The sequence below is a fragment of the Halichoerus grypus genome, chromosome 2 (assembly GCF_964656455.1).
Source record: "Halichoerus grypus chromosome 2, mHalGry1.hap1.1, whole genome shotgun sequence".
In the NCBI taxonomy this organism is placed as follows: Eukaryota; Metazoa; Chordata; class Mammalia; order Carnivora; family Phocidae; genus Halichoerus; species Halichoerus grypus.
The window spans coordinates 99,602,025-99,609,352 of NC_135713.1; the positions used below are offsets into that span (position 1 = coordinate 99,602,025).

The 7,328-nt window shown below is 39.7% G+C and overlaps 1 pseudogene; it reads left to right on the forward strand.

Moving 5' to 3' along the window:
- The first annotated feature begins 2,029 nt into the window (after nt 1–2,029).
- LOC144380910 (large ribosomal subunit protein eL19 pseudogene) lies at nt 2,030–2,685 on the forward strand (annotated as a pseudogene).
- Nucleotides 2,686–7,328: the final 4,643 nt, after the last annotated feature.

The following is a 7,328-nucleotide window of genomic DNA, read 5'->3' on the forward strand; positions in this document are numbered from 1 at the left end:
TCTTACTAAGCACTAAATCTAAATTCTTCATCCTGACTTACAAAGTACTACATGATCTGTACCTCCTTCCACTTTCAAGCCCTACCATTCTGCCCCAGGCCCCTCCACTCCAGCCTCAGCAGCCTTCTTTTTGGTCCTCTAACAGGTCAAGCTCATTCCCATTTTGAGGCTTTTGCTTCTTAGCTTACCTAGAAAGGTCACCCTGCATTTCCAAATAGTTGACTGCTCCTTATCATTTAAATCTCAGTTCAAATATCCTTGACCACCCAATCTAGAGTATCCACCAATTTATTATCCCACAGATTTATTGCTTGGCAGGTGATATGGGTCACTGGAATAGTTAATACATAATATGTGTCTGCTTATTTCATTTATCAAGTATTTAATTGTTACTCAAATGCACACTGGAAAGCAATTCAAGAAGTAATCTCTCTCCTGATGAGTAGCACACAAATTAACAGCATCAAAATATTTTTCCTTAAGATCAATCTAACTTGAAAATTAATCTAATACCTCCCTCAGGTCTGCCTTTTACACATACCTTTAGATTCTATACAACAAAACTTTAGTGGCAGCACATTTTACTTTTTAAACCTTACAGAGACATATTGGCACTCGTTGTAAAATTGATACCCAGCAATAAAAGCATTCTAAACTCCAGAAGGAAAATAGCCCTAAATAAGGTTTTAGTTCATGCTTCCACAAAGATGGGGATATTCCCAATGCAATAATTTCTCTCATACTGTGTTCTACCCAGACACAAATAATAACTTTCCTTTTGTGCTACTTCTATTGAAAAATACTCAAAGGTTCAAATCCTACTGATGTAAGGTCGGTGCTCATCTTCATGTAAGCAGGATATTACATTTAGTTGACAGGTTTGGAAAGGGACCCTTAGACAATCCTGTGAAGCAAACCAGGGGTATCTTGGTCATTTAGATATCACAATGCTTTTTTCATCTCTGAACAGAATTATTTGATAACCTGTCTTTAGGAAGCATGTGGTACAGTAAGACATAGGCCATTTTCCTCTTGAGACAACTTTTGTAAGTGTGAGATGTCCTACAGTTCTTACATCATGCACTGTGAGGAGAATGTATATATTCTTGCTAATTTATAATGACTCCATTAGAAAAGAAAAAAGTACACCTTTGATGCCCCCAAGCAAGTAAAGAAAAATTTGTAATTGGATTTAGTTACTATTTCTCATCTCAGATATAGAAAAAGGAAGCAGATCATCTCACAAAATAGAAGCAGTGACCAGCTTGTATCCACGGAGATTTCCTGCAGACAAACCTCTCAACCACTCCCCCTAAGATAAACTAAGATTCTAGTACTTTTCTCTCCCTCCCTTCTTCAAATTTTGAGTCATTCCTTTTCCTGTATGGACCAAAATAACACTTGGTCTTTTGGATTGTCATATTGTTCAAATACCAAACTACTTTGTTATCCATTAACCCCCTTTCCATCCTTCTGCCAACCAAGTCTTGTTCAACAGTAAAACTTCCTCAGTTTTGGCCAGGAAAACAAAAGCAAAAATAAACAATTGGGACTGCATCGAAATAAAAAGCTTCTGCACAGCGAAGGAAACAATCAACAAAACTAAAAGACAACCTACGGAATGTGAGAAGATATTTGCAAATGATATGTTTGATAAAGGGTTAGGATCCAAAATATAAAAAGAAGTGATACAACTCAACACCCAAAAAACAAATAACTCAATTTAAAAATATGAAGACATGAACAGGTATTTCTCCAAAGAAGAAATACAGATGGCCAACAGATACATGAAAAGATGTTCAACATCACTCATCACCAGGGAAGTGCAAATCAAAACCACAATGAGATATCACCTCATACCTGTCAGAATGGCTAAAATCAAAAACACAGGAAACAACAAGTATGGGGCAAGGTTGTGGAGAAAAAGGAACCCTCTTGCACTGTTGGTAGGAATGCAAACTGGTACAGCCACTGTGGAAAACAGTATGGAGGCTCCTCAAAAAGTTAAAAATACTTTCCTTTTATCAATATGGCGGCAGCCATAAGTATACTTAGGCTTCAGGAGAGGCTTGCTTCCAGTGTCCTCCGCTGTGGCAAAAAGAAGGTCTGTTTGGACCCCAGTGAAATCACCAATGCCAACTCCCATCAGTAGATCCAGAAACTGATCAAGGATGGGCTGATCATCCAGAAGACTGTGACTATTCATTCCCAGGCTCAAGCACCAGAAAATCACCTTGGCCTGCCGCAAAGGTAGGCATATGGGCATCGGTAAGAGAAAAGGTACTACCAAGGCTCAAATGCCTGAGAAGATGACCTGGATGAGGAGGATGAGAATTCTGTGCGGCTGCTCAGTTAATACCTCGAATCTAAGAAGATTTACCGCCCCATGTATCACAGCCTGTACCCGAAAGTGAAGGGTAACCTGTTGAAAAACAAGCGTATTTTCATCAAACACATCCACGAACTGAGGCAGACAAGGCGCACAAGAAGCTTCTGGCCCACAGATCTAAGACCGAGGAAGCATACAAGCACCGTGAAGAGCTGCTCCAGGCCAAGGAGGAGGAAATCATCAAGACTCTATCCAAGGAGGAAGAGACCACTCTTTTGTCGGTACACAATGGCCTCAGCAATTACACAGATCAGTTACTCAATAAAGCAAACCTTTATCTGCCTCAAAAAAATTAAAAATAGGACACCTGGGTGGCTCAGTCAGTTAAGTGTCTGCCTTCAGCTCAGGTCATGATCGCAGGGTCCTGGGATCGAGTCCTGCATCGGGCTCCCTGCTCCTTGGGGAGCCTGCTTCTCCCTCTGCCTCTACCTCTCTCTCTCTCTCTCATGAATAAATAAATAAAATCTTTAAAAAAATAAAAATAGGGGCACCTGGGTGGCTCAGTCATTAAGCGTCTGCCTTCGGCTCAGGTCATGATCCCAGGGTCCTGGGATCAAGCCCCGCATCAGGCTCCCTGTTCAGCAGGAAGCCTGCTTCTCCCTCTCCCACTCCCCCTGCTTGTGTTCCTGCTCTCGCTCTCTATCTGTGTCAAATAAATAAATAAAATCTTAAAAATAAATAAATAAATTAATTAATTAATTAATTTAAAAAATGGAATTACCATATGATCCAGTAATTTCACTACTGGGTATTTACATAAAGAAAACAAAAACACTAATTTGAAAAGCTATATGTGCCCCTATGTTTATTACAGCATTATTTACAATCGCTGAAATATGGAAGGAGCCCAAGTGTCTATTCCTAGATGAATGGATAAAGAAGATGTGATACACACACACATAGTAGAATATCACTCAGCCATAAAAAAAGAATGAAATCTTGCCATTTGCAACAACATGGATGGATCTGGAGAGTATAAAGCTAAGTGAGATAGGTCAGTCAGAGAAAGTCAAATACCTTATGATTTCACTTATATGTGGAATTTAAGAAACAAAACAAGCAAGCAAAAGAAAAAAGAGACAAAAAGAAAAAACAAGCAAAAGAAAAGAGACAGACTCTTAACTATAGAGAACGAAATGACAGTTACCAGAGGGGAGGTGCTTGGGTGGGGTGCCTAAAATAGGTGAAGGGGATTGAAAGTACACTTACCATGATAAGCACTGAGTAATGTATGGAACTGTTGAATCACTACATTACACACATGAAACTAATATAATGCTGTATATTAACCATACTGGAATTAAACTTTTTAAAAAAACTTCCTCAGTTCCATTGACTTCTTATTTTAAAGTGTTTCTCTTTACTTGTGTTCACTGCACTTTCCTCCAGGTTAAACATAGCTTTATTTTCTTTGGTACACATTAATAATCTCTTAGTGGCACACTTTTCATTTCTACATTCCACCTGCCCTGTCTCCAAAAGAGAAATGATTGACATTCATCTTCTATTTACTGACTTTCAATCCATAGTCTTTCAAAGGAACTGATACTCCTTCTGTTCTAACCAAACATCTTTATCACTATTTGGAAGAAAATAATCTGCAAATAAAGGACACTTGGAGTTGATGCTCAACTGGGGGGTGCTGGATATGTAGGAAAGACTATGTGATTTACAGACAGCCCTTGAAGGAACAAAGCAGAGAAATTAGACAAAGCTTTCCACTAATTTTTTAAAGATTTCGATTTAAAAACTTTCAATTTCAGGGTGCCTGGGTGGGTCAGCCGGCTAAGCACCTAACTCTTGATCTCAGCCCAGGTCTTGATCTTGGGGTCGTGATTTCAAACCTCATGTTGGGCTCCATGCTGGGTTGGAGCTTACTTAAAACAACAACAAAAAACAACTTTCAATTTCAAGGCTTTCAATTTTTTAAAAATCTCAATGTTCAATATGTTCACAGCACTGCTAAGTACTATGAGGACTGTGGAGATAAAAAAAGACACAGTTCTTGCCCTTGATTTTTGAGTCTGATCATACCCATAAATACCTAGAATATAACATCTCAGTGAGGTAATCGTCCTAATAGAGATAGGGAAGCCCCAAGAAGTCAGAAATTAATTCCCACTAGTGAGAGGAAACTTCATGAAAAAATGGTATTTGAGCTGCTGGGTCTTAGAGGGTGGGAAGAATTTCAACAGTAAACATCCCACTCTGGATGTATGCTAAGTCATGGAGACAAGGACATCTGGGGAAACTGAGTGGCCTGGGATGCTGGAGGGTACGGTACATAGACCATGTAAAAGGTGGGAAAACAAGACTGGAAGAGGGAGTAGTAGAGCATAAAAGGGAAATTCAGAGCAGCAACAGATCATTCCAAATTTGGCTCCAATGAACAAGAAGTAGAAGCATAGGTGAACCCAAAGGATTCCATCTTTAAAGTAGTAATGCTAAAAGCAAGCTTTTTTATCTAAAGGTGTAGCCTAATAAAAGTAGCCCGTGTCAGATATAGGGAAGTATCAGTAATGAAAATATACTTGCCCCAGGACAAAGAAATCTTTGTCTTGTTTCTTTCGCACAGGACACCTGGAGTGCAGCAGAAGGAGTGGCACACCTAGCTCACACTTCCTATGCCACAGGTGTCCCATCTCCTCTAACTTTTCTGGATCCAGAGCTCCTAAGCTTGTAGGTAGTGTAGAATTAGTACTGAAACAGCAGACTAGGATGCCCTAAGAGATGAACTATATGACTTAAGAGAGAAAAACTTGAATCCTTCAATGACTGCTCATTGCCTACAATTTCAAGTTAACTTCTCAGCATGGTGTCAGTTTCTGTTTGATCTTGGCCCGTATTTCCAATCTCCTTTTCCTCCACTCTCAACCAGTTCTAACAGATATCTTCTATTTTATTTAGCAGATACACCATACTTATTTCTCACTTTTGCACTGAATGAGAGGAATAGACTAGGTTATGCTACCATAACAAACAACTCCAAAATCTTAGTGACCTGAGAAAAAAACAGATTTCTCACTCATCTTACATGTGTATCAGGGTTAATGAAGTACTGTGCTCATCATGGTCACTCAGGGACCAAGAATGACAGAATTATCACCAGGTCTGACATTGCTGGTTGTGTTCTGGGAAGAGCTCTAGAAAGTCTTGAACAAGCTATTAAAAGCTTTGGCCCAGGAGTCATATTTCACTGGTTTCCAACTCATTAGCCTGAAGAACTAGTCAAATGGCTCAACCAAAGTAAAAAGGAGTGTAGTGTTACCATGCCTAGAACGCACTGACTACCACGTGCACTCTGCATGTTCATACCTCTGCCTTTGTCCATGCCCTTCTCTATGCCTGGAACATCCTCCCATGCCTTGAACATCTAAAAAGCTCATGTTTCAAGACCTATCTTATCTGACACCTTCTTCATCCACTGGTCATCATACCACCAGGTTTACCTTGCCTTTGTTTCCATAAACCTTTATACATGTATTCATTAAAACAGCCAACATGCATTATATTATATTATCATATGTCTATCTCACTAGCTAGACAAAGAAACCCTCGATGGCAAAGAATACATCTAATCACCTTGGTACTCCCAGTATTTAGCATGGTACCTGATACACAGATGAGGAAGAGAAAGTTAGGTGCTATGAAATGAAAGATAATACTCAGACACTAACTCGGTGACCATGCAATCATTTACACAATTTATTACAGAAGACGTTTATTGAGCAATTTAAAAGCACTGCCAATTTACTATCCAAAAGCACCATTATTATCCTCTCATCAGGGAAAAAGTACGCCAGAGAGGGATAAATTTTTTTCACAGGTAGTCAATTTCAGAAGTAGGATTTCTGGGGTACAGACTCTGGCCTCTCTCAACATTTCCTCCAACAATAAGGGCATTTCAGTTGCAAAAAGGAAAATTTACGCCAAGTACAAAACATGTTCTGTCACTAGGAAGAAGGGTATCGTCTCCATAACTTTGTTGGACTTCTTCAGTCGTTTTCCCACATACTCCCTATGGAGCAATATGGAAAAAAAACTGGGATAAGACCAAATCCTAAAGAATCTTGGGAAGTATAAAACCTCTTTCTAATCAGCAGTCTCCGGACATGGACAGGACTCCTATGCTGGGCAGGGTTTGGCTTTGATGGCATCTAAGGTCACTTTTACAGTAATGATTCTGGGACTCTTCTATGCCTCCTTGAGAACTCATTGAAGTGAAATCTATTTCTTTTGACATAAACTATAACCTCAGGAGAAAAAGAATACCATCTGGCATGATCCAAAGAGGCAGGGCCTAAGGGCAAAAGTATATTTTATAGGAAAATGGATCCTGAACATGTCCCTCCTTTATTCTTTAGGTAACCTGCAGCCCTGATATCTCTCTACTGTGCATCAGCAGAAGTTTAATCTGGTTCTGTTTTTACAAAAGATCCATCATGTTGGCCTGGCTTACCAGCTAAGTCAGGCCCAACTTTTCCTGCTCTGCAAGCTAGATGTATTGACATTCAGATCTGTGTACTTCCCATCAAACTGCCTCTATAAATCCAGCCTGGTAAGACCTCTGAGATGGATGGGCCAGCAATCATTCCTTAAGCTCCCCTAATATTTTGGAAAGCCATAGGGACTATGGTTATTACTCAGGAAGGTGAGATTAGAGTGCAACTTTGAGAAGAGTGAAGCCCAGAGAATGGCAGGTTTGCCCAAGGTCATGTGTCAAGCTTTCCTCTCCTATTAATGGACTACAGAAAAACAGGTGTTTGGAAACCCAGTTTAACTTTATGAATGGGAGTATAGACAAGTGAAGCTCTTATATTTCTATACAGAAGAAGCTTAAAGATCTTAGGGAAGGCAATCTCATCAGAAGAGGGGTACAGAGTGGGGGATGTCTTAAAGCTGCATTTACCATAGAGAGTTCACTGATTTATGGGGATCT